Here is a 24,404-nt window from a genome sequence, read left to right on the forward strand (position 1 = left end):
CATTAAATTTCCTTCCATTAAGCGAGTAGTTAATTTATAATCATGTAACGTGATCGTTTCTCGACTGTCTTTTCCTCTTTCTCTCTTAACCGTACTCGCGAGCCCGCGTAGAACGTCTGTTTACTTATTGCATTCTATTGTATGGTGTACTGTTCTTTTGTATTAAATATGTGGATGTATGTATGTTTGCGCTCGCATAGAGAACGATCCGGTTGAAGAGCCCGAAGAACTCGCAGGAGAAGCCCCTGAGCAGCAGTCGGTTGGTGGAGGCAAGTGTCCCTTGACCTATCTCTGTCCTATTCATTCTTTAATTCACCTCCCGCTTTACATATTTATACCTAAGGTTTGACTAGCTTTTGTTATCCCTGTCCTTGATTACCTATTTGGGTTGGATTATTACTGTTTAGCTTTATGCTATTGCTCAAACTCTAATCAATGAACATGATGAGATTATCTATGATACGCTGTTTTCCCTTCTCTTATTATGATGTTGTACTTGTGACCTTCAAGGGGGCTCGAGCGGTTTCTCGAGTGCCTCTCCGTAAGGACCTGTTCTATGGATGACCGCCCGGGAAAACAGTGCAACCATGAGGGTAGAATGGGGTGCCCTTAGCTGAATAATTAGAGGATCCGGGGTGTAGTTCACTTAGCCGTCGTGCCGTCAATGGGGCTCGGTGTATGCGGCTCGCTCTGCCAAGGTTGATTTGTCCCTTGGGGAGGAGTGCGGTACATTTAGGAAACCTAACGGGTGGCTACAGCCCCGGGGAATCTTTGTAAAGGCTACGTAGTGATGCCCTGCTGGGTCACCTTGGTAGTGATCAATGGAGAGTCATGATCTCCGGGCAGAATGGGAATCACGGCTTGTGGGTAAAGTGCACAACCTCTGCAGAGTGTCTGAAAACTGATATATCAGCCGTGCTCACGGTTATGAGCGGCCAAGGGAGCTCCAGTGATTAGTGGTACTTGATCAGAGACATTGTGGTACAGGTGGCTATGAGATCGATGGTTCTGGTTATGACTATGGTGCTGGTAAGTGGTATTCTTTCCGTTTGGAAAGGGTACATCGGGTTAATAACTTGGGTTAATGCTAAAACTTGGCTTTCTACTAGTAAGTAATAATCTGACCAACTAAAAGCAACTGCTTGACTTATCCCCACATAAAGCTAGTCCACTACAGCCAAACAGGATACTTGCTGAGTATGTTGATGTGTACTCACCCTTGCTCTACACACCAAACCCCCCCCAGGTTGTCAGCATTGCAACCACTGCTCAGGCGAAGATGAAGCTGTGGAAGGAGACTTCCAGGAGTTCCAAGACTACAACGAGTTCTAGGTGTGGGTTAGCGGCAACCCCCAGTCGGCTGCCTGTGAAGGCCGCAGTTATCTACGTTTCTTTTCCGCACTTTGATTTATTGTAAGAACTATATGGACGTCTCAGACGCATGATGTAATCAACTATTATTCCCTTTTAATACTATTTTGAGCACTGTGTGATGATGTCCATGTTATGTAACTGCTGTGTACGTGAATAACTGATCCTGGCACGTACATGGTTCGCATTCGGTTTGCCTTCTAAAACCGGTTGTGACATAAGTGGTATCAAAGCCGTGCTGACTGTAGGACCGCTAACCTAGAGTAGAATGGTCGTTCTAAGGACTATAGACCTCTGTCTCTGCCTTGACTTTGATATCCCTTCAAAAGTTGGTCATACCGACCAAACCTATGTTCTACTATATACATTATACCTTGCTGAAAATCATGTTTTATTCTAATCCTTCATTCACTCATGATTCATTATTTGCTGGTCCTATTAATTCTGTTCTCACCCTTTTGCTTGCGATGTCTTTTGTAGATGGCTCGACTTAGACACACTGCACGAAAGTCAGTCATCCCCTTCTTACCCTCCTGCCTTGCTGAGCGTCCGCTTCGCCGTCCCGTGGCCGGACAGTCCAGCCACTTGGAGAGACTACACCACCGCCTGCATGAGGAGCAGGAACGTCGACGACAGGAGCAGCAGGGCTCTTCTTTCTTGCTCCACCAGGAGATAGAGTCTGTGAGGAGCTGCTCCCCTGTGCTTCCTCTGGAGCCGCCCCCTGCACCACCACTGGGCGTCCCAGCTTCTGGAGTAGCTGCTGGAGGAGACCCAGACGACGGAGGAGGCGACGACAGCTCAAGCCACGACACCGACTTCTCTGCTAACCTTGAGCCGGAAGGATGGGTTGCTCGACCCATCACTCGCGACGCTGCTCGCGGGTGTCACTTCCACGATGCGCTCGACACCCTGCTACGTCGGGCATTTGACCGGAATACTTGGTCCGTCGAGTATCGCTGTGTGGTCTACCAGCACAGTCGCGGGGTCTACCCGGACCGCTGGGAGGCAACCTGCTTGGTGCGCTGTCCGGAGAACAGTCTCCAGGGTGCTGAGGTCTGCTCAGAGCACTATTCTATCTCTGAGCGGAACTCAGCTGAGGCAGCCATGCAAGATGCTGCACGGCGTGCGCTTTCGCACTACTGCTCGGTTTTCGGTGGGGCAACTGACGGTCTTGACCTGAAGTATTACCCCCGCCGTTCATCTGGCAGCACAGGAGGCGTGATTGTCTCACCTGTCGGTGAGGGCAATCCTAGGTTGAGCAGCACAGTCAACCTAGCCGCCGTGCTAAACACGGAGCTGGACCATGCACTAGATGAGCTGAGTAGGGCTCGTGCTGAGATCGCCCTGCTGCGGGCTGAGCGCGCGGAACGTCGTCACCTGGATGGTGGTTCCCCCGCTCCCGTCGGGACTCAGCACCCGTACCGCTCACCTCAGCGTGGACACCAGTCTTATGGCAACCCCGACTGCAAGACCAAGATAACTCTAGAACCATAGATCGTTAGAGTTGGATCTTGTAATTAATACGAAATATATACATAGAAGCTTCAGTCTTAGCGTTAGTCTCGCTCTTAGTTAAGTCTTAGTTAGACAGGGTAGTTTGCTATATCCTGTGCATTTATGTTTGTCATGATGAACTATGTTTGGTTTGGATCTTTGTAATGATTGTCACCAGAGTGTGGGTATCCCCTGCATTTTGGTTTACCTATTATGTTAATAAAGTTAGTTATATAGTTGGGAAACCCATTATTCCACTTTCCTCTTTATCTGAGAAGCTGTGTGGTCTGTGTTGGAGATCAGTGAAGATGCTCATCTGTTCAGTGCTGTTGAAGAATTCTATTCTCTTTCCTTATGCTGCAAGATTTGCCAGATCAGTTCTGATGTGTGGTTGCATTCTGCAGATGTCAGAGAACAGGCGCAGAGGAGGAAGGCGTGCTCAACAGGAGCGAGCCGCTCCGCAGGATGAGGTGCCCCAGCAGCAGCACCTGCCGCCCCCGCCCCCGATGTCCATCGAGCAGATGTTTCTGATGCAGACTCAGGCAGTTCAAGCCATCGGTCAGACTTTGGCCGCCATTCAGCAGCAGCAGCAACAACAGCAGCAGGCACCACCTCAACCTCAGATGCCTCAGATGCCCAGAGACAAGCGTGCTGAATTCATGAGAGGTCATCCACCAACGTTCGCTCATTCTTCTGACCCTATGGATGCTGAAGACTGGCTGCGCACTGTGGAGCGGGAGTTGCATACCGCTCAGTGCGATGACAGGGAGAAAGTCTTGTATGGTCCCCGTCTGTTGAGAGGAGCAGCCCAGTCATGGTGGGAGTCTTACCTCGCCACCCATGCCCACCCTGACGCCATCACTTGGGAAGAGTTCAGAGGTAGCTTTCGTCAGTACCATGTTCCTGCAGGTCTGATGACAGTGAAGAAAGAGGAGTTCCTGGCTCTCAAGCAAGGGTCATCGTCTGTCAGTGAATACCGAGACAGATTTCTGCAATTGTCTCGCTATGCTCCTGAAGATGTCAACACTGACGCCAAGCGACAATACCGTTTCCTGAGAGGCTTGGTTGACCCTCTGCAGTACCAACTGATGAATCACACTTTCCCGACATTCCAGCACCTGATTGACAGAGCAATCATGACAGAAAGGAAGCGTAAGGAGATGGAGGATCGTAAGCTCAAGATCAGTGGACCCCAGCCTGGAAGCAGCAATCGTCCTCGTTTCTCAGGCAATCAACCTCAGCAGTTCAGGCAAAACCAGCGTCCACCTCAGCAGCATCAGCAGTTCCAAAGGCAGTATCCTCAGCATCAGTATCAGAACCGTCAGAACAATCAGTCAGGAGGTCAGTTTCAGAGGCAGAATCAGCAGGCACCTCGCCTTCCTGCCCCAGCAAACCAGCAGAACAGTCAGGCAGCACCAGCTCAGGTTGGAAACAGAGCATGTTTCCACTGTGGAGAGCAAGGCCACTGGGTGATGCAATGTCCGAAGAAGGCAGCCTAGCAGCAGTCAGGCCCCAATGCCCCAGCAAAGCAGAATGTGCCTCAGCCTGGAGCAGGCAATCGCCCTCAGCCGCGTTATAATCATGGAAGGCTGAACCACTTGGAGGCTGAAGCAGTTCAGGAGACCCCCGGCATGATAGTAGGTATGTTCCCAGTCGACTCCCATATTGCAGAAGTGTTATTTGATACTAGAGCAACGCATTCTTTCATTACTGCATCGTGGGTAGAAGCACATAATCTTCCAATTACTACCATGTCAACCCCCATTCAAATTGACTCAGCCGGTGGTAGAATTCGAGCCGATAGAATTTGTTTGAATATAAGTGTGGAAATAAGGGGGATAGCGTTTCCCGCCAACCTTATAGTAATGGGTACTCAGGGAATAGATGTCATCCTAGGGATGAATTGGCTAGATAAGTATCAGGCAGTTATCAGCTGTGATAAAAGGACAATCAAGTTGGTGTCTCCACTAGGAGAGGAAGTGGTGACCGAGTTAGTCCCGCCTGAGCCAAAGAAAGGAAGTTGTTACCAGATGGCCGTTGATAGCAGTGAAGCAGACCCAATTGAGAGTATCAAGGTTGTGTCCGAGTTCCCAGATGTGTTTCCAAAGGACTTACCGGGTATGCCACCAGAGCGGAAAGTTGAGTTTGCTATAGAGCTTCTTCCTGGAACCGCCCCTATCTTCAAGAGAGCTTACAGAATATCCGGACCAGAGTTGGTTGAGCTTAAGAAGCAGATTGATGAGCTGTCAGAGAAAGGTTACATCCGGCCAAGCACCTCGCCTTGGGCCGCCCCTGTCCTATTTGTGGAAAAGAAAGATGGCACCAAGAGGATGTGCATTGATTACCGAGCTTTGAATGAAGTCACGATCAAGAACAAGTATCCCTTGCCCAGAATCGAAGATCTGTTCGACCAGTTGAGAGGAGCCAGTGTGTTCTCCAAGATTGATCTGAGGTCAGGTTATCATCAGCTCAGGATCCGACCTTCGGACATTCCGAAGACGGCATTCATTTCCAAGTATGGTTTGTATGAGTTCACAGTGATGTCCTTTGGTTTGACCAATGCGCCAGCATTCTTCATGAACTTGATGAACAGTGTATTCATGGATTACCTTGATAAGTTTGTGGTGGTATTCATTGATGACATTCTGGTTTATTCTCAAAGCGAAGAAGAGCACGCAGATCATTTGAGGATGGTGTTGCAGAGATTGCGAGAGCACCAGTTGTATGCAAAGTTGAGCAAGTGTGAGTTCTGGATCAGTGAAGTCCTGTTCTTGGGTCACATAATCAACAAAGAAGGATTGGATGTGGATCCGAAGAAAGTGGCAGACATTTTGAACTGGAAAGCGCCAACAGATGCTCGAGGAATCAAGAGCTTCATTGGAATGGCCGGATATTATCGGCGATTCATTGAAGGGTTTTCGAAGATTGCGAAACCAATGACAGCGTTGCTAGGCAACAAAGTTGAGTTCAAGTGGACCCAGAAATGCCAAGAGGCCTTTGAAGCGCTGAAAGAGAAGTTGACTACAGCGCCTGTCCTAGTCTTGCCTGATGTGCACAAGCCCTTTTCGGTGTATTGTGATGCTTGTTACACAGGTTTGGGATGTGTGTTGATGCAAGAGGGAAGAGTTGTGGCTTACTCGTCCCGACAGTTGAAGGTTCATGAGAAGAACTACCCAATCCATGACCTAGAGTTGGCAGCAGTGGTTCATGCACTGAAGTCATGGAGGCACTATCTGTATGGACAGAAATGTGATGTTTACACAGATCACAAGAGTCTGAAGTACATATTCACTCAGTCAGAGTTGAACATGAGGCAACGAAGATGGTTAGAGTTGATCAAAGACTATGAGTTGGAGATTCATTACCATCCAGGCAAAGCAAACATAGTGGCAGATGCTTTGAGCAGAAAGAGTCAAGTCAATCTGATGGTTGCTCGTCCGATGCCTTATGAGTTGGCCAAGGAGTTTGACAGGTTGAGTCTCGGATTTCTGAACAATTCTCGAGGAGTCACAGTTGAGTTGGAACCTACCTTGGAGCGCGAAATCAAAGAAGCGCAGAAGAATGATGAGAAGATCAATGAGATCCGGCGACTGATCCTAGATGGCAGAGGCAAAGATTTTCGAGAAGATGCAGAAAGCGTGATATGGTTCAAAGACCGCTTGTGTGTTCCCAATGTCCAGTCCATTCGGGAGTTGATTCTTAAGGAAGCTCATGAGACAGCCTATTCGATTCACCCTGGCAGTGAGAAGATGTATCAGGATCTGAAGAAGAAATTCTGGTGGTACGGAATGAAGAGGGAAATCGCAGAGCATGTGGCTATGTGCGATAGTTGTCGAAGAATTAAGGCAGAGCACCAGAGACCTGCTAGATTGTTGCAACCGTTGCAGATCCCTCAGTGGAAATGGGATGAAATTGGTATGGATTTCATAGTCGGATTGCCTCGCACTCGAGCCGGCTACGATTCCATTTGGGTAGTAGTGGACCGCTTGACCAAGTCAGCCCACTTCATACCTGTCAAGACCAACTACAGCAGTGCAGTATTGGCAGAGTTGTATATGTCTCGGATCGTTTGTCTTAATGGTGTGCCAAAGAAGATAGTGTCAGACAGAGGAACGCAGTTCACCTCTCATTTCTGGCAGCAGTTGCATGAAGCCTTGGGCACGCATCTGAATTTCAGTTCAGCTTATCATCCGCAGACGGATGGTCAGACCGAAAGGACCAATCAAATTCTTGAAGACATGTTGAGAGCCTGTGCATTGCAAGATCAGTCCGGATGGGATAAGAGATTGCCTTATGCAGAGTTTTCCTATAACAACAGTTACCAGGCCAGTTTGAAGATGTCACCATTTCAGGCGCTCTATGGAAGGAGTTGTAGAACTCCGTTGCAATGGGATCAGCCTGGAGAAAAGCAAGTGTTTGGGCCAGACATTTTGCTGGAAGCCGAAGAGAACATCAAGATGGTCCGAGAGAATCTGAAGATAGCGCAATCGAGGCAGCAAAGCTATGCAGACACAAGAAGAAGAGAGCTGAGTTTCGAAGTCGGAGACTTTGTCTATCTGAAAGTGTCACCGATCAGAGGAGTCAGAAGATTCGGAATGAAAGGCAAGTTAGCACCCCACTACATTGGTCCGTATCAGATTCTTGCAAGACGTGGAGAAGTGGCCTATCAGCTCAGTCTACCAGAAAATTTGTCTGCTGTGCATGATGTCTTTCATGTGTCTCAGTTGAAGAAGTGCTTGCGTGTGCCAGAAGAGCAGTTGCCAGTGGAAGGTCTTGAAGTCCAGGAGGACTTGACCTACGTTGAGAAGCCAGTGCAAATCCTTGAGGTTGCAGACAGAGTCACCCGAAGGAAGACCATCAGAATGTGCAAGGTCAAATGGAATCATCACTCTGAAGAAGAAGCAACCTGGGAGCGTGAAGATGATCTGATGGCTAAATACCCTGAGCTCTTTGCTAGCCAACCCTGAATCTCGAGGGCGAGATTCTTTTAAGGGGGATAGGTTTGTAACGCCCTGAATTTGGGGGTAGAATTTTTTTCTTCTTTTCTCTCACCAAATTCGGGCGTTACTCTCTTTTCTCTTTCCCCGTTTGCTCCTTCTTCCCAATTTCAAACCAGTATAGCGGCATGTGTCCGTGTCATGTATAAACCAAAACCTAAGTGTCATGGGTGTTGCATCATGCCGAAGCACATTTCTTTGTCTGATGATGAGTGTTCGTCTCGTTCCGTTCCGGATTTCGGTTCGCGATTTAATTCCGTTTAGTGGTCGCGCTCGTCGTGGGTTTTCGATCCGCGAAGTGGCCCGGCCCAGCCCAATCTAGTCCAGCCCAGCCGACCCGGCCTGCCCCGGCCTGCGCGCCCCTGGCACCCAAACCCCCCCCTGCGCCCCCTCCCGTCTCTCTCTCTCATTTGGATCTCCCGCGCAACAACCTCTCCTCTCCCTCTTCCACCTCTCTCTCCCCGTGGTGCCCTAGGATTTGGAGACGGCGATCACCGGATTTTGGACCCCGAGGTGAGCTCCCCTCCCCTTCTCCTCTCTCTCTCTCTCTCCCTCCTCTTCTCCCCCGCGCGCGCACCCTCCCTCTTCCCCCTGCCCGCGCCCGACCCCGTCCCTGCCCGGCGCGGCGGCGCCCCTGCCCGCCCGCTCGGCCCCTCCCCGCGGCGGCGCCCCTGCCCGCCCGCTCGGCCCCTCCCCGCGGCGGCGCCCCTGCCCGCCCGCTCGGCCCCTCCCGCGGCGGCGCTCGGCGCCCGCCCCCGGCTCGCCCGCCCGGCCTCCCTCCCGCGGCGGCGCTCGGCTCCCCGTCCCCGGCCTTCCCCCCCGCTCGACCCCTCCCCGGCGCGGCGGCGCCCGCCCCCTGCCCCTCCCCGCGGCGGTGATCCCGCCCGCCCCCTGCCCGGCCCCGCGTGGCGGCGCCCGCCCTCCCCTGGCCCGCGGCGGCGCTCGCCCGCCCCTGCTCGCCCGCGGCGGCGCCCGCTCGCCCCTGCCCGCCCGGCGGCGCTCCCCGCCCCTCCCCCGCGCGCGGTGGCGATCCCGCCACCCGGCTCGGCCGCCCCCATGCCCGCCCGGCCTCGGTCGCCCCTGGCCGGTTCAACCGCCCCCCTGGCTGGTTCAACCGCCCTCCCCCCCGCTCGGTCGCCCGTTCCCCCGTCCCGGCCTCGCCCGACCGTATCTTCGCTCGCCCGCGCTCGCGGTGATTATTCGTTAATTAGCGTGTTGCGTCGCGCGCTTCGCCGCGCGACGGATTTGTCTAAATTCAGATTCTATCTTGTGTTGCGTCGTGCGCTTCGTCGCGCGACGATCCATTTTTTTGTTTCAGGTTGTTTAAGGTGTAACGCCGCGTGTGTATTCACGCGACGTTCCACTTTGGACTCAGTTTAGTCGACGTATGCCGTCGTGCGCTTCGTCGCGCGACGCTTAACGTCTCCTCGTAACTAAGGCGAAGTGTCTCGTTGCGTGCTCGGTCGCACGACGAGTCGTTAACTTCTTAATTTGTTTTAGAGAGCTTTGTCGCGCGTCTCGCCACGCGACCATCTTTTTGTTTATCTCCACCTGCTTATAATAATTAGACATGAAACATGACTTTACTTTACGCTAAACATAGTGTCTACATTAAATTTCCTTCCATTAAGCGAGTAGTTAATTTATAATCATGTAACGTGATCGTTTCTCGACTGTCTTTTCCTCTTTCTCTCTTAACCGTACTCGCGAGCCCGCGTAGAATGTCTGTTTACTTATTGCATTCTATTGTATGGTGTACTGTTCTTTTGTATTAAATATGTGGATGTATGTATGTTTGCGCTCGCATAGAGAACGATCCGGTTGAAGAGCCCGAGGAACTCGCAGGAGAAGCCCCTGAGCAGCAGTCGGTTGGTGGAGGCAAGTGTCCCTTGACCTATCTCTGTCCTATTCATTCTTTAATTCACCTCCCGCTTTACATATTTATACCTAAGGTTTGACTAGCTTTTGTTATCCCTGTCCTTGATTACCTATTTGGGTTGGATTATTACTGTTTAGCTTTATGCTATTGCTCAAACTCTAATCAATGAACATGATGAGATTATCTATGATACGCTGTTTTCCCTTCTCTTATTATGATGTTGTACTTGTGACCTTCAAGGGGGCTCGAGCGGTTTCTCGAGTGCCTCTCCGTAAGGACCTGTTCTATGGATGACCGCCCGGGAAAACAGTGCAACCATGAGGGTAGAATGGGGTGCCCTTAGCTGAATAATTAGAGGATCCGGGGTGTAGTTCACTTAGCCGTCGTGCCGTCAATGGGGCTCGGTGTATGCGGCTCGCTCTGCCAAGGTTGATTTGTCCCTTGGGGAGGAGTGCGGTACATTTAGGAAACCTAACGGGTGGCTACAGCCCCGGGGAATCTTTGTAAAGGCTACGTAGTGATGCCCTGCTGGGTCACCTTGGTAGTGATCAATGGAGAGTCATGATCTCCGGGCAGAATGGGAATCACGGCTTGTGGGTAAAGTGCACAACCTCTACAGAGTGTCTGAAAACTGATATATCAGCCGTGCTCACGGTTATGAGCGGCCAAGGGAGCTCCAGTGATTAGTGGTACTTGATCAGAGACATTGTGGTACAGGTGGCTATGAGATCGATGGTTCTGGTTATGACTATGGTGCTGGTAAGTGGTATTCTTTCCGTTTGGAAAGGGTACATCGGGTTAATAACTTGGGTTAATGCTAAAACTTGGCTTTCTACTAGTAAGTAATAATCTGACCAACTAAAAGCAACTGCTTGACTTATCCCCACATAAAGCTAGTCCACTACAGCCAAACAGGATACTTGCTGAGTATGTTGATGTGTACTCACCCTTGCTCTACACACCAAACCCCCCCCCCCCAGGTTGTCAGCATTGCAACCACTGCTCAGGCGAAGATGAAGCTGTGGAAGGAGACTTCCAGGAGTTCCAAGACTACGACGAGTTCTAGGTGTGGGTTAGCGGCAACCCCCAGTCGGCTGCCTGTGAAGGCCGCAGTTATCTACGTTTCTTTTTCGCACTTTGATTTATTGTAAGAACTATATGGACGTCTCAGACGCATGATGTAATCAACTATTATTCCCTTTTAATACTATTTTGAGCAATGTGTGATGATGTCCATGTTATGTAACTGCTGTGTACGTGAATAACTGATCCTGGCACGTACATGGTTCGCATTCGGTTTGCCTTCTAAAACCGGGTGTGACACCTTCCCAGGGGGGCGTGAGCTTGTGCCTCCCTCGGGCGTCTTGCCGCAGCCAAAGCACTAGATCGCCCACCTGGAGGTCTCGGGACCGGACCCCTCGGGCGTGGTAGCGTCGCAGGGACTGCTGGTACCGCGCCGAGTGTAGTAAGGCCCTGTCCCGAGCCTCCTCCAGCTGGTCCAGCGATTCTTCTCGGCTAGCTTGGTTGCTTTGATCGGTGTAGGCCCTCGTCCTCGGGGAGCCGTATTCCAGGTCAGTGGGCAAGATAGCTTCAGCCCCGTAGACCAGGAAAAACGGCGTGAAACCCGTGGCGCGACTCGGCGTCGTCCTTAGGCTCCAGACCACCAAGGGGAGTTCCTTCATCCACCGCTTGCCGAACTTGTTGAGGTCGTTGTAGATCCGAGGCTTGAGCCCTTGTAGAATCATGCCGTTGGCACGCTCTACTTGCCCATTCGACATGGGATGAGCCACGGCGGCCCAGTCCACCCGGATATGGTGATCCTCGCAAAAATCTAAGAATTTTTTGCCTGTGAACTGGGTGCCGTTGTCGGTGATGATGGAGTTCGGGACCCCGAAGCGACGGATGATGTTGGTGAAGAACGCCACCGCCTGCTCGGACCTGATGCTGTTCAGAGGTCGGACCTCGATCCACTTGGAGAATTTGTCGATGGCGACCAGCAGGTGCGTGTAGCCCCCGGGCGCCTTCTGCAAGGGACCGACGAGGTCCAGACCCCATACGGCGAAGGGCCAGGTGATGGGTATCGTCTGCAGAGCCTGAGCGGGCAGGTGGGTCTGCTTCGCATAGAATTGGCACCCTTCGCAGGTGCGGACAATTCTAGTGGCGTCAGCCACCGCCGTTGGCCAGTAGAAGCCTTGCCGGAAAGCATTCCCGACAAGGGCTCGGGGCGCCGCGTGGTGGCCGCAAGCCCTCGAGTGTATTTCTTGCAGCAGTTCCCGACCTTCGGCGATGGAGATGCATCGCTGGAGGATGCCCGAGGGGCTGCGATGGTAGAGCTCCTCTTCATCGCCCAGCAAGACAAACGACTTGGCGCGTCGCGCTACCCGCCGAGCCTCGACTTGGTCGGGGGGTAGCTCTCCTCGACGGAGATATTGCAGGTACGGGGCCTGCCAATCTCGATCAGGCGTGGCCCCGCTCTGCTTTTCCTCGACGTCCAGTGCCTCGCCCTCGGGGGCCAAGGGTACCTCGGGCTGAGCCGAGGGTGCCTCGGGCTCGGGCACGTCGTCGATCTTGACAGAGGGTCGATGCAGATCCCGGGAGAAGACGTCCGGGGGGACCGTCGTTCGCCCCGAGGCTATTTTAGCCAGCTCGTCTGCGGTTTCGTTGTAGCGCCGAGCGATGTGGTTGAGCTCGAGCCCGAAGAACTTGTCTTCCAGGCGCCGAACCTCGTCGCAGTAGGCCTCCATCTTCGGGTCGCGGCAGTGGGAGTTCTTCATGACTTGGTCAATGACGAGCTGCGAATCACCACAGGCGTCGAGGCGTCTGACCCCTAGCTCGATGGCGATCCGCAACCCGTTGACCAGAGCTTCGTACTCGGCCACATTGTTGGACGCCGGGAAATGGAGGCGCAGCACGTAGCGCAGGTGCTTTCCAAGGGGCGAGATGAAGAGCAGGCCCGCGCCGGCTCCTGTCTTCATCAGCGACCCGTCGAAAAACATGGTCCAGAGCTCCGGTTGGATCGGAGTCGTCGGCAACTGGGTGTCAACCCATTCGGCCACGAAGTCCGCCAACACCTGGGACTTGATGGCCTTCCGAGGGGCGAACGAGATCGTTTCGCCCATGATTTCCACCGCCCACTTTGCGATCCTGCCCGAGGCCTCTCGGCACTGGATGATCTCCCCCAGGGGGAAGGATGACACCACAGTTACCGGATGAGACTCGAAGTAATGTCGCAGCTTCCGCCTTGTCAGGATCACAGCATATAGCAGCTTTTGAACTTGTGGGTAGCGGATCTTGGTCTCGGACAGCACTTCGCTGACGAAGTAGACCAGCCTCTGAACGGGCAATGCATGCCCTTCCTCTTGCCTCTCGACCACAATCGCGGCGCTAACCACCTGTGTGGTCGCGGCGACGTAGACCAAGAGGGCTTCTCCATCCGCTGGGGGCACCAAGACAGGCGCCTTCGTAAGGAGCGCCTTCAGGTTGCCGAGGGCTTCCTCGGCCTCAGGGGTCCAAGCGAAACACTCGGCCTTCCTTAAGAGGCGGTACAGAGGCAGACCTCTTTCGCCGAGGCGTGAGATGAAGCGGCTCAGGGCCGCGAGGCATCCCATGACCCTCTGTACACCTTTTAAGTCCTTGATGGGCCCCATGCTGGTGATGGCCGCGATCTTCTCCGGGTTGGCTTCAATGCCTCGCTCGGAGACGATGAACCCTAGGAGCATGCCTCGGGGCACCCCGAAGACACACTTCTCAGGATTGAGCTTGACTCCTTTCGCCTTGAGACATCGGAATGTCACTTCAAGGTCGGAGAGGAGGTCGGAAGCCTTCCTTGTCTTGACTACGATGTCATCGACGTAGGCCTCGACTGTGCGATCGATGTGTTCGCCGAACACATGGTTCATGCACCGCTGGTACGTCGCACCCGCATTCCTCAAACCGAACGGCATGGTGACATAGCAGTACATGCCGAACAGCGTGATGAAAGAAGTCGCGAGCTGGTCGGACTCTTTCATCCGGATCTGGTGATACCCTGAGTAGGCATCGAGGAAGGACAGGGTTTCGCACCCAGCGGTGGAATCCACGATTTGATCGATGCAGGGCAGAGGGTAGGGAACCTTCGGACATGCTTTGTTGAGACCAGTGTAGTCTACACACATCCGCCATTTCCCCCCTTTCTTCCTCACAAGCACAGGGTTGGCGAGCCATTCGGGATGGAATACCTCTTTGATGAACCCTGCTGCCATTAGCTTGTGGATCTCTTCGCCAATCACTCTGCGCTTCTCCTCGTCAAATCGGCGCAGAGACTGCCTGACGGGTCGGGCTCCGGCCCGAATATCCAGCGAGTGCTCGGCGACATCCCTCGGTATGCCGGGCATGTCCGAGGGACTCCACGCAAAGACGTCGGCGTTTGCGCGAAGAAAGTCGACGAGCACTGCTTCCTATTTGGGGTCGAGCCCGGAACCGATCCGGACCTGCTTGGTGGTGTCACCACTGGGGTCAAGAGGGACGGCCTTAACCGTCTCTGCTGGCTCGAAGTTGCCGGCATGGCGCTTCACGTCTGGCACCTCCTTGGAGAGGTTCTCCAGGTCGGCGATGAGGGCCTCGGACTCGGCGAGGGCCTCGGCGTACTCCACGCACTCCACGTCGCATTCGAACGCGTGTTTGTACGTGGGGCCGACAGTGATGACCCCGTTGGGGCCCGGCATCTTGAGCTTCAGGTAGGTGTAGTTGGGGACGGCCATGAACTTCGCGTAACATGGCCTCCCTAGTACGGCGTGGTAGGTTCCTCGGAACCCGACCACCTCGAACGTCAGGGTCTCCCTTCGGAAGTTGGAGGGCGTCCCGAAATAGACGGGGAGGTCGAGTCGCCCGAGGGGCTGGACGCGCTTCCCAGGGATGATCCCGTGGAAGGGCGCAGCGCCTGCTCGGACGGAGGACAGATCGATGCGCAGGAGCTTGAGGGTCTCGGCGTAGATGATGTTGAGGCAGCTGCCTCCATCCATCAGGACCTTGGTGAGCCTGACATTGCCGACAACGGGGTCGACGACGAGCGGGTATTTCCCCGGGCTCGGCACATGGTCGGGGTGGTCGGCCTGGTCGAAGGTGATGGGCTTGTCGGACCAGTCTAGGTAGACTGGCGCCGCCACCTTCACCGAGCAGACCTCCCGGCGCTCTTGCTTGCGATGCCGAGCCGAGGCATTCGCCGCATGCCCTCCATAGATCATGAAGCAGTCGCGGACCTCGGGGAACTCCCCTGCTTGGTGATCTTCGTTCTTGTCGTCGTCGCGGGCCCTGCCACCCTCGGCGGGTGGCCCGGCCCTGTGGAAGTGACGCCGAAGCATAATGCACTCCTCGAGGGTGTGCTTGACGGGCCCCTGATGGTAGGGGCACGGCTCCTTGAGCATCTTGTCGAAGAGGTTCGCACCTCCAGGGGGCTTCCGAGGGTTCTTGTACTCGGCGGCGGCGACAAGGTCCGCGTCAGCGGCGTCGCGTTTCGATTGCGACTTCTTCTTGCCTTTCTTCTTGGCGCCGCGCGGAGTAGACGCCTCGGGAGCCTCTTCCGATGGGCGGCCCTGGGGCTGCTTGTCCTTTCGGAAGATAGCCTCGACCGCCTCCTGGCCAGAGGCGAACTTGGTGGCGATGTCCATCAGCTCGCTCGCCCTGGTGGGGGTCTTGCGACCCAGCTTGCTCACCAGGTCGCGGCAACTGGTGCCGGCGAGGAACGCGCCGATGACATCCGAGTCGGTGATGTTGGGAAGCTCGGTGCGCTGCTTCGAGAATCGCCGGATGTAGTCCCGGAGCGACTCCCCCGGCTGTTGCCGGCAGCTTCGAAGGTCCCAGGAATTCCCGGGGCGCACGTATGTGCCCTGGAAATTCCCAGCGAAGGCTTGGACCAAGTCGTCCCAGTTGGAGATCTGCCCCGGAGGCAGGTGCTCCAACCAGGCGCGAGCAGTGTCGGAGAGGAACAGGGGGAGGTTACGGATGATGAGGTTGTCGTCGTCCGTCCCACCCAGTTGGCAGGCAAGGCGGTAGTCCGCGAGCCACAGTTCCGGTCTCGTTTCCCCCGAGTACTTCGTGATAGTAGTCGGGGGTCGGAACCGGGTCGGCAATGGCGCCTGTCGGATGGCCCGACTGAAGGCCTGCGGACCGGGTGGTTCGGGCGAGGGACTCCGATCCTCCCCGCTGTCGTAGCGCCCCCCACGCCTGGGGTGGTAGCCTCGGCGCACCCTTTCGTCGAGGTGGGCCCGACGGTCGCGTCGATGGTGCTCGTTGCCGAGGTGGCCCGGGGCCGCAGGCGCGGTGTTGCGCGTGCGCCCGGTGTAGACCGAGGCTTCCCGCATGAATCGGGAAGTCGCGGCATGAGGTTCCGAGGGATATCCTTGCCTTCGGGAGGCAGTGCTCTCGGCCCGTCGGGCCGCAGCGCCTTCCAGGAGATTCTTGAGCTCTCCCTGGATTCGCCGACCCTCGGTGGTTGATGGCTCCGGCATCGCGCGGAGGAGCATCGCTGCGGCTGCCAGGTTCTGACCAACCCCGCTGGATGCGGGCGGCGGCCTGACCCTGACATCGTTGGCGACGCGGTGCTGGAGACCTTGGGGCAGGTGACGTATTTCTCCGGCCAGGGGTTGGTCCGCCCATACCTGCCCGACGTCCCGACGGATCGGCTCAAGCGCTCCTGTTCCCTCGTTGAGCCTGGCCTGCGCCTCGCGGACTTGCTCGAGTTGTGGGTCGTAACCCCCCGCCGGAGCGGGGACCACAGCTAGCTCCCGTGGGATGTCGGCGCGAGGCACCGGCCTAGGAAGATCACCGTCCTCCGGCATGCCGAGACGGTTGCCTTCGGGGGGATCCCCTAGCTCGATGTGGAAACATTCGCGGCTTGGGCCGCAGCTCTCGTCGCCAAGGCTGCGGCTTCCGTCGGAACAGTCGGATAGGCAGTAGTCACATGCGGTCATGAAGTCCCGCATGGCACTGGGGTTGCCAAGTCCGGAGAAATCCCAATAGACGCTGGGGTCGTCATCTTCCTCGGACCCAGAGGGCCCATAGGTCGAGACGTCCGTCAGCCGGTCCCAAGGTGACCGTATACGAAACCCCAGTGGGGTTGCACTCGCCTCAATGAGAGCGCCCGCCAAAGCGAGGTCGTTTGGCGGGTTGAGGCCGAGTCGAAATGACGTAAGATGGGAGTTAGTCGGTACCTTTTGGTCGACGAGGAGCGACGTAGTCGCATCGGGGACTGGTTGAACCGTCATCTCAGGTACGAGGGCGACGTCCTGCAGGCTTTCCGCGAGCGCGCCGGCGTCGTCTTCTTGCTCGGGGTCAGCGTGTCGCGGGGGGACGGCGCTTGCCTTCGTCTTGAACGCGAGGTCGACGTCCGGCGTGCCTTCCGTCGGGGCGTCGATTCGCTCGACGGCCAACGAAGCGCGGCCTCCCGCTTGGCCTTGACGGCCCCGCCTCCTCCTCCGTTGGCGGGGGAGAGAACGGAGCGAGCTCGAATGTTGTTCTTCCACCACGCGGGGAAGGTGTCGTCGATTCCGCCGCCGGCGAGCGGGTTGTCGGCCGCCATTGTCGTTGTCGCGCGGCGGTGGAAGAAGTATCATGTCGTAGCTGCCGTCGAAGGACATGAACTCAAGAGTCCCGAAACGAAGCACCGCCCCGGGCCGGAGAGGTTGCTGGAGATTGCCCATCTGGAGCTTGACGGGGAGCTGTTCGTCAGCACGCAGCAGGCCCCTACCTGGCGCGCCAACTGTCGGCGTTTCGAGACAGGGGGGTCCTAAAGCCGACGAGTGAGTGTGCTGCGTGTCCCAGCCCAGATGGGTCGAGCGCGTGGGCGAGCGCGAAGGGGGGAGAGGCGAGGTGGCCGGAGTCGAGCGTGAGAGAGGTGGAAGTCCCGCGGCCTTCGTGTTCGTCCCGCGCCCAGGTCGGGTGCGCTTGCAGTAGGGGGGTTACAAGCGTCCACGCGGGTGAGGGAAGCGAGCGGCCCCAAGAGAGCGCCTGTCCCGTCCTCGGTCCCGCGTGGCCAACCTCCTCTAAGAAGGCCCTGGTCCTCCCTTTTATAGTCGTAAGGAGAGGATCCAGGTGTACAATGGGGGGTGTAGCAGAGTGCTACGTGTCTAGCGGAGAGAGAGCTAGCGCCCTAGGTACATGCCAATGTGGCAGCCGGAGAGGTCTTGGCACCTTGCTGGCGTGATGTCGTGGCTGTCGGAGGTGCGACGGAGCCTGGCGGAGGGACAGCTGTTGGAGCGGTCGAGTCCTTGCTGATGTCGCCCTGCTTCCGTAAGAGAGCTGGGGGCCGCCGTCGTCACAGAGCTTGTGGAGCGCCATCATTGCCCATCCGGCGGAGCTGGCCGGATGGGACGCCGGTCTTGTTCTCCGTGACCCGAGTCGATTCGGGGTAGGACGATGATGACGCTTCCTGTTGACGTGGCCGGTCTGTGCCCTAGGCGGGGTGACGTGGGGGCTCCTCCGAAGCCGAGGTTGAGTCTGTCTTCTGTTGCCGAGGCTGAGTCCGAGCCCTGGGGTCGGGCGAGGCGGAGGTCGTTTGGCCGAGGCCAGGGTGGAGTCCGAGCCCTGGGGTCGGGCGAGGCGGAGTTTCGTCGTCTTCCGGGTCTTAGCCCGAGTCCGAGCCCTGGGGTCGGGCGGAGCGGAGTTCGCCGTCTTCCGGGTCTTAGCCCGAGTCCGAGCCCTGGGGTCGGGCGGAGCGGAGTTCGCCGTCTTCCGGGTCTTAGCCCGAGTCCGAGCCCTGGGGTCGGGCGGAGCGGAGTTCGCCGTCTTCCGGGTCTTAGCCCGAGTCCGAGCCCTGGGGTCGGGCGGAGCGGAGTTCGCCGTCTTCTGGGTCTTAGCCCGAGTCCGAGCCCTGGGGTCGGGCGGAGCGGAGTTTCGTCGTCTTCCGGGTCTTAGCCCGAGTCCGAGCCCTGGGGTCGGGCGGAGCGGAGTTTCGTCGTCTTCCGGGTCTTAGCCCGAGTCCGAGCCCTGGGGTCGAGCGGAGCGGAGTTCGCCGTGGCGCCTTTGGCAAGGCCTGACTGTCTGTCTGACTCACTCTTTGCGTTAAATGCTCCTGCAACTCGGTCAGTCGGTGTGGCGATTTAGTCAGGGTTGCTTCTGAGCGAAGTCAAGGCCTCGGGCGAGCCGGTGATGTGTCTGCCGTAAAAAGGGGGGCCTCGGGTGAGAAGGAAGTCTCTCGAGGTCGGCTGCCCTTGGCCGAGGCTAGGCTCGGGTGAAGCGTGATCGAGTCACTCGTGTGGACTGATCCCTGACTTAATCGTACCCATCAGGCCTTTGCAGCTTTATGCTGATGGGGGTTACCAGCTGAGAATTAGGCGTCTTGAGGGTACCCCTAATTATGGTCCCCGACAATAACCGATAAACATAGGGTCTCTTATGCAAACATACACAGCGAAAGGGTATCACCGGTTCTCGGACGTCCGATCTAACACTAACACCCTCAATTAAATCGAAGGCCGCTCAACACCCCCGCCACCCGATTAGGATCCAAGAGTCCGAATTGTCCCAGCGGTACATCCGTTCTACGATTGATCCAGGTCGTTCCCTTGCAATCTACGCCTAGGATTTAAAACACTCAAGACCGCATCTGCACCAATTGTGATCAATCCAGTGGCCCAGATTACTTCTACATCGTGTCATGCTCTGGACCATCGATCTATCCATCAACCGCCCACAAACCCGTCTTCCTTCCCCGACCAACTCCCCAAAACAGAAGACAACGATGTATACCACCGCCGGCGAGGCAAATCCTTGACCCAGGTGCACCAAACTTCAATTCAATGGCTCTACACATTGCGGTAATCAAGGCGAACATGAGTGAGGTTTCCATACTGGGAATCGCGCGTGCAGGCATGTTGTCCACGGGGCGGAGCGGCTTCACGGTGGAAGGCAGGGCCCGACGAGCAATTCCCAGCTACCAGGTGGTCGATTCCGCCCGCAAACGGCACGGACAGCTTCCTGATGGCTCGCGCAAGCCCACAACCCAGCCCAAGATTCCAGCCAATGGCGAGAAATAGATTGGCGGCGGCAGATATTACTTGACGTAGGGGTGTGGTTCTCTCTCCCTCTCCTTCTCGGCTCGGGCTCTAACACATTCGCGAGACGACACTCCTAGGAGCGGCACATGCGCTTATATGCAGAGAGGGCTTCGATCTCGCAACGACCTCCCGAGTTCGTGGCAGACGGTGGTCGCACGGAAGTCGGCGCAGCAAGCGGGTTCTCGTGTGATGGCGACAGAGAATGACTTGCGGGCCCCGTGACGCAGCGACCACACGCGCCCGCGGAGTTCTCGGATCGCCGTTTCGCTCTCGGACCCACGCGCTAGTGAATCTCCCCCACTCACCCGACTATGCGGAGCTGACCAACCGGGTCCACCAGCTAGCGACCCGCAGCGCACGCAGCGCACTTGTCTGGGCCACACGAAGGAAGGATAGGTGGGCTGAGGGAGGTTTGGGCCCATTTAGGTTTTCCATTTTATTTCTTTCTTTTCTTTTCTGGTTTCTTTTTCTCAAATTTTAGAATTCAAACTCAAATTTGGTTGGGAATTTTTTATTCCTAAATTAATGTACAATTCCAAGACCTCAGTATGGACAGGGACATCTACTTATATAATTTTCTTTCACATTATAATTAAGATTTTTCTTTTTACTCTTTTCTTGGGTTACTTCCCATTTCTAAATATTCAAATTAGGTCTTAACTCACCTTTTGAAATCCACATTAATGTGATCATTATCATTATTAAATGCACACACAATTAAACTCCAACATGATGCATGATTTATTTTATAGGTTATTGGCTAATTACTCACTTAAAATGTGTTTGTTCACATGTGCTAATGAGTGGAGGCGACACACATAAAGAGATCAATCTCTATTTTCATTATTTACAATTTCGACATTAGATGAAGCTTTAGACGGATAATAGAAGCACAAGCGCTAAGAGCTGAAGCCTTAGCACGGGTAGCCCTTCCAGCAAAGAAAGACGAAGCCCTCTCGGAAGAAGAGAAGTCTGTTAGGTATCAATAGAGACTGGATTGGGTTTAACTCAACTAATCGTCTCTTTAATCGAGTCTTTGGTTGGGATTCCCCATGCTAACCTCGGTTGGAGCCTCGGGTACACGACACTATAAAAGGATTAAGGGGTCGCAGGAAAGCCAACGCAAGTACCTCGCCCCAAAACCCTAATCTCCACAGAAGTCCCATCACCTAAGCGTCAAAGTGTCTAGAAGCGCGACAACCCATAGCAGCTCAGATCTTGATGCATGTTGTTCCTTTACAGGGTAACGGAGGTGACGCCGACGACAGCGAACTCTCCAACAACAACAACGAAGGTATGTTTCCCTATTTCTCTCAGAACAGATCTACTCGTCATCGAGGTTTTCCAATTACAGGTTGGTATTCTAGAGGCTTAGGAATCGATCCTATGCACCATAGAAGCTAACAAAGTCATGCACGACATATTAAAGCCATCTCCAGTAGGTCGTGTAAATGGACATGCAAAGTATTGTTTGTTCTTTATATTACACTGTTTATATAGTGAAGTTTGAAATAGAGAGTGTGATAGGGAGTCTGGTGAAGATAGTATAAGGATATGGAATGACGAAATTGTACCTCTGATGTTCCGTGTAATTGTTATGTAATTGAGAGGAAAATTTTGTAAATTTATAAGATGTACAACATCGACCTGACCATATAAATATATGAACTTACCACAACAACGGGATCGGCCATTTGATCTCGTGCCTATAACATCTCTCAAGAGAGCCTCCAAAGTTATAACAACAAAAAAACAAAGTTATATTAGTGGTGCATTCATATCAGAGTTGTCAAGGGTATTCTTTATGTTGCAGAAAATAGTGTGTTATATATATAGAATTGTTAAGTGATTATTTACCTTCGTCTAATATAATATCAAGTTTCACATGTGTTCATCTTCAACTTATTATGTCAATATTGAGTTGCAAAGCTTCATTCATCCTTTCTTGCCCTTCTATCCGGTGAAACCATTGGAGAGGGGAGAAGTCAAAGGGAAATGGCATCAACATTTCCTACAATCGATTTTGGTGTTTGATGTCCATCACAAACTATATGGACTAACTAGTTTGCCTAGTGAATGTTTTTATTAGGTGCATAAAGTTCACATAAACAAACAAATAAAATGATCGAGGGAATTCTACAAAGTTTGGAGCATACAAGTTTTGGTGCAGTCAGTGGTGCACCGGACACTGTCCGGTGTGCACCGGCTAGAGCACCTCACGAACTGGCCGCTCTCGAGTTTTCTCAAAGCTCGTCCACTAAAATTCATTGGACAGTCCAGTGCACCACCGGACTGTCCGGTGAGCCAACGAGCAACAGTCAACTTCGCCCAACGGTCAACTGCGCGCGCAGTCTGCAGTACCAGAAGTCAGAAGACGGCCTACAACGTCAGGTTGCACCAGACTATCCCGTGTGCCAATAGACTGTCCGGTTCCGTAAGAAGACAGAAGACTTCAATGGTAAACATCTCCAAACCCCAACGGTCAGCTGACGTGGCACTCACCAGACAATGGATAATGCAGTGTCCGGTGTGCCCATCGACATCAAAGTCAGTCAATGACTAGAAAGTGGTTGGAGGCTATAAATACCCCCCAACCACCTCCATTCAAGCCATCCAAGCTTCTCACTATTCTCATTCAATACAAGAGCAAAAGACTAGACTCTAAAGACATAACCAAAGCATCAAATCCTCTCCAAGCTCTAAATCAAGTCAAGTGATCAAAAGTGTTTAGTGACTTGATAGAGGGTGATTTGTGTTTCTTTTGTTTCTCTTGTTGCTTGGTTGCTTTCTTCTTCTCACTCTAATCTTTCCAAGTGTTTTGTAAAGCTAGCAAGAGACACCTAATTGTGTGGTGATCCTTGCAGGGTCTTAGTGACCCGTGTGATTAAGAAGAAGCACTCGACCGGTCTAATTGATCGATTGAGAGAGGGAAAGGATTGGAATAGACTTGGCCTTTGTGGCCTCCTTAACGGGGAGTGGGTTCTTTGGAACTGAACCTCGGGGAACAAATCACCGTGTTCATTTGTATTAATCTTCATCACTCGATTTGTTTCTTCCCTCTCCTCTCTCTAAAGTTCCCTTGCTCATATTGTTTTGAGTTGGCTCCCAAAGTTATCCGTATTGATTAACTCATAGCAAGAGCAACTATCTTCCGCACTCCTAACTCATTATTATTTATTTCTAATCCTAACCCTGGGTGAAGTATGTGTTCAAAGTTCATAATTTTCAAGTTTCACCTATTCATCCCCCTCTAGGCGACTTTCAAGAAGGATATAAGATAATTTTGTTGCCCTGTTGTGTTTCTTTCATGAATATCGATAGATCCCCAACATCAGCCTATATATGTTTTTCCATCCTATTCATAGTTTTTTTCTCTATTTGCACTTGCACAAACCAACATATGCTCTTAAATACTACGACGACATCAAGGTCATATAAACCTGCAACATGTTCCTCATGTCAGTGGTAAAGCTTAAAGTGAAATCTAGGATGGAGTAATTGTGTGCCTCATAACCATTATTTACTTCAAATGGATATCAAAGAGTAGGAAGATCATAGTCATCTTAGTTAGTTTTAATATATTAGTATTAATATGAATGTGTGGTTTAGAAACATCTATGCGTGCATAAACTATGGTTATCTAGATATTTTTTGTAATAGTAGTTGTTGGTAATTTAGAAGTAGATGTTGGCAATTTAGATGTAGATATAAGGGTATATTCTAGTTCTTTTTCATAATGACAAAAAGTGGTGATTTAGTACAATTCAAGGAGTTGCTAGATTACACTCCCTCTATCCGAAATTAGTATTTGTTTTAGCTCTTGGTTTTAAATGGATGATGAAGAATCTAGACACATATATAAAAACACATACATTAAATATTGTATGAATCCATTAACATCCCAAAATGAATTTTAATTTGGGACAGAGGGAGTATATCAAGTTATGATTTATAATTCCAAATTGATGTTGTCTTTCATAGTAATTTTAAAATATAATAGATCTTATAGTTGTTATTAATAATGGTGAATAAAGTCTACTAAATTGATGGTTTGATGTTTATAACAATTTATATTTGTCGGGGATAAGATCCCTAGTCCCTGGAGTTCATCGGTCAACAAGCACATCCGAGGAAAGCCACAAACAACTGAGGCTCGTCGGTCAGCTGGAGGAGACAGGTAGCGCCTGCTCTGCAGGAACCCACCCCCAGACGAACCCCACGGCACCAATCCTAGGGTCATACGTGGATGAGTCTAAAGGGGGGGGACGGGCGTACCAAACGGAAACCACTTGAGTGGATCCCTCGTCAGGCCTGAGACTAATCCATCATATGTAACCAGCTACAAGCCCCTTGGACGACAGAGCACTCATGACCCACGAACCCCTTGGATTGTGGCGCATTTATGGCTCGCGCACCCATGACCTACGACGCACTCATGACCTACTAGGACTAGGCCTGAGTGCGCAGACCTCTGGTAGGGCACAACATGGCGAACCACGTCGAGCCTTATGCTACGAAGGCCAGGGGTCAACATAGCCCGAATGATAGCGCTCAGGCCACACGCCGCCCACCATAAAGAGTATGAGACAACCAAACAACCACGAGCACGCTTGGCTTTACCCCATGGTAGAA

This window comes from Zea mays, chromosome 3, assembly GCF_902167145.1.
Source record: "Zea mays cultivar B73 chromosome 3, Zm-B73-REFERENCE-NAM-5.0, whole genome shotgun sequence".
NCBI lineage: Eukaryota > Viridiplantae > Streptophyta > Magnoliopsida > Poales > Poaceae > Zea > Zea mays.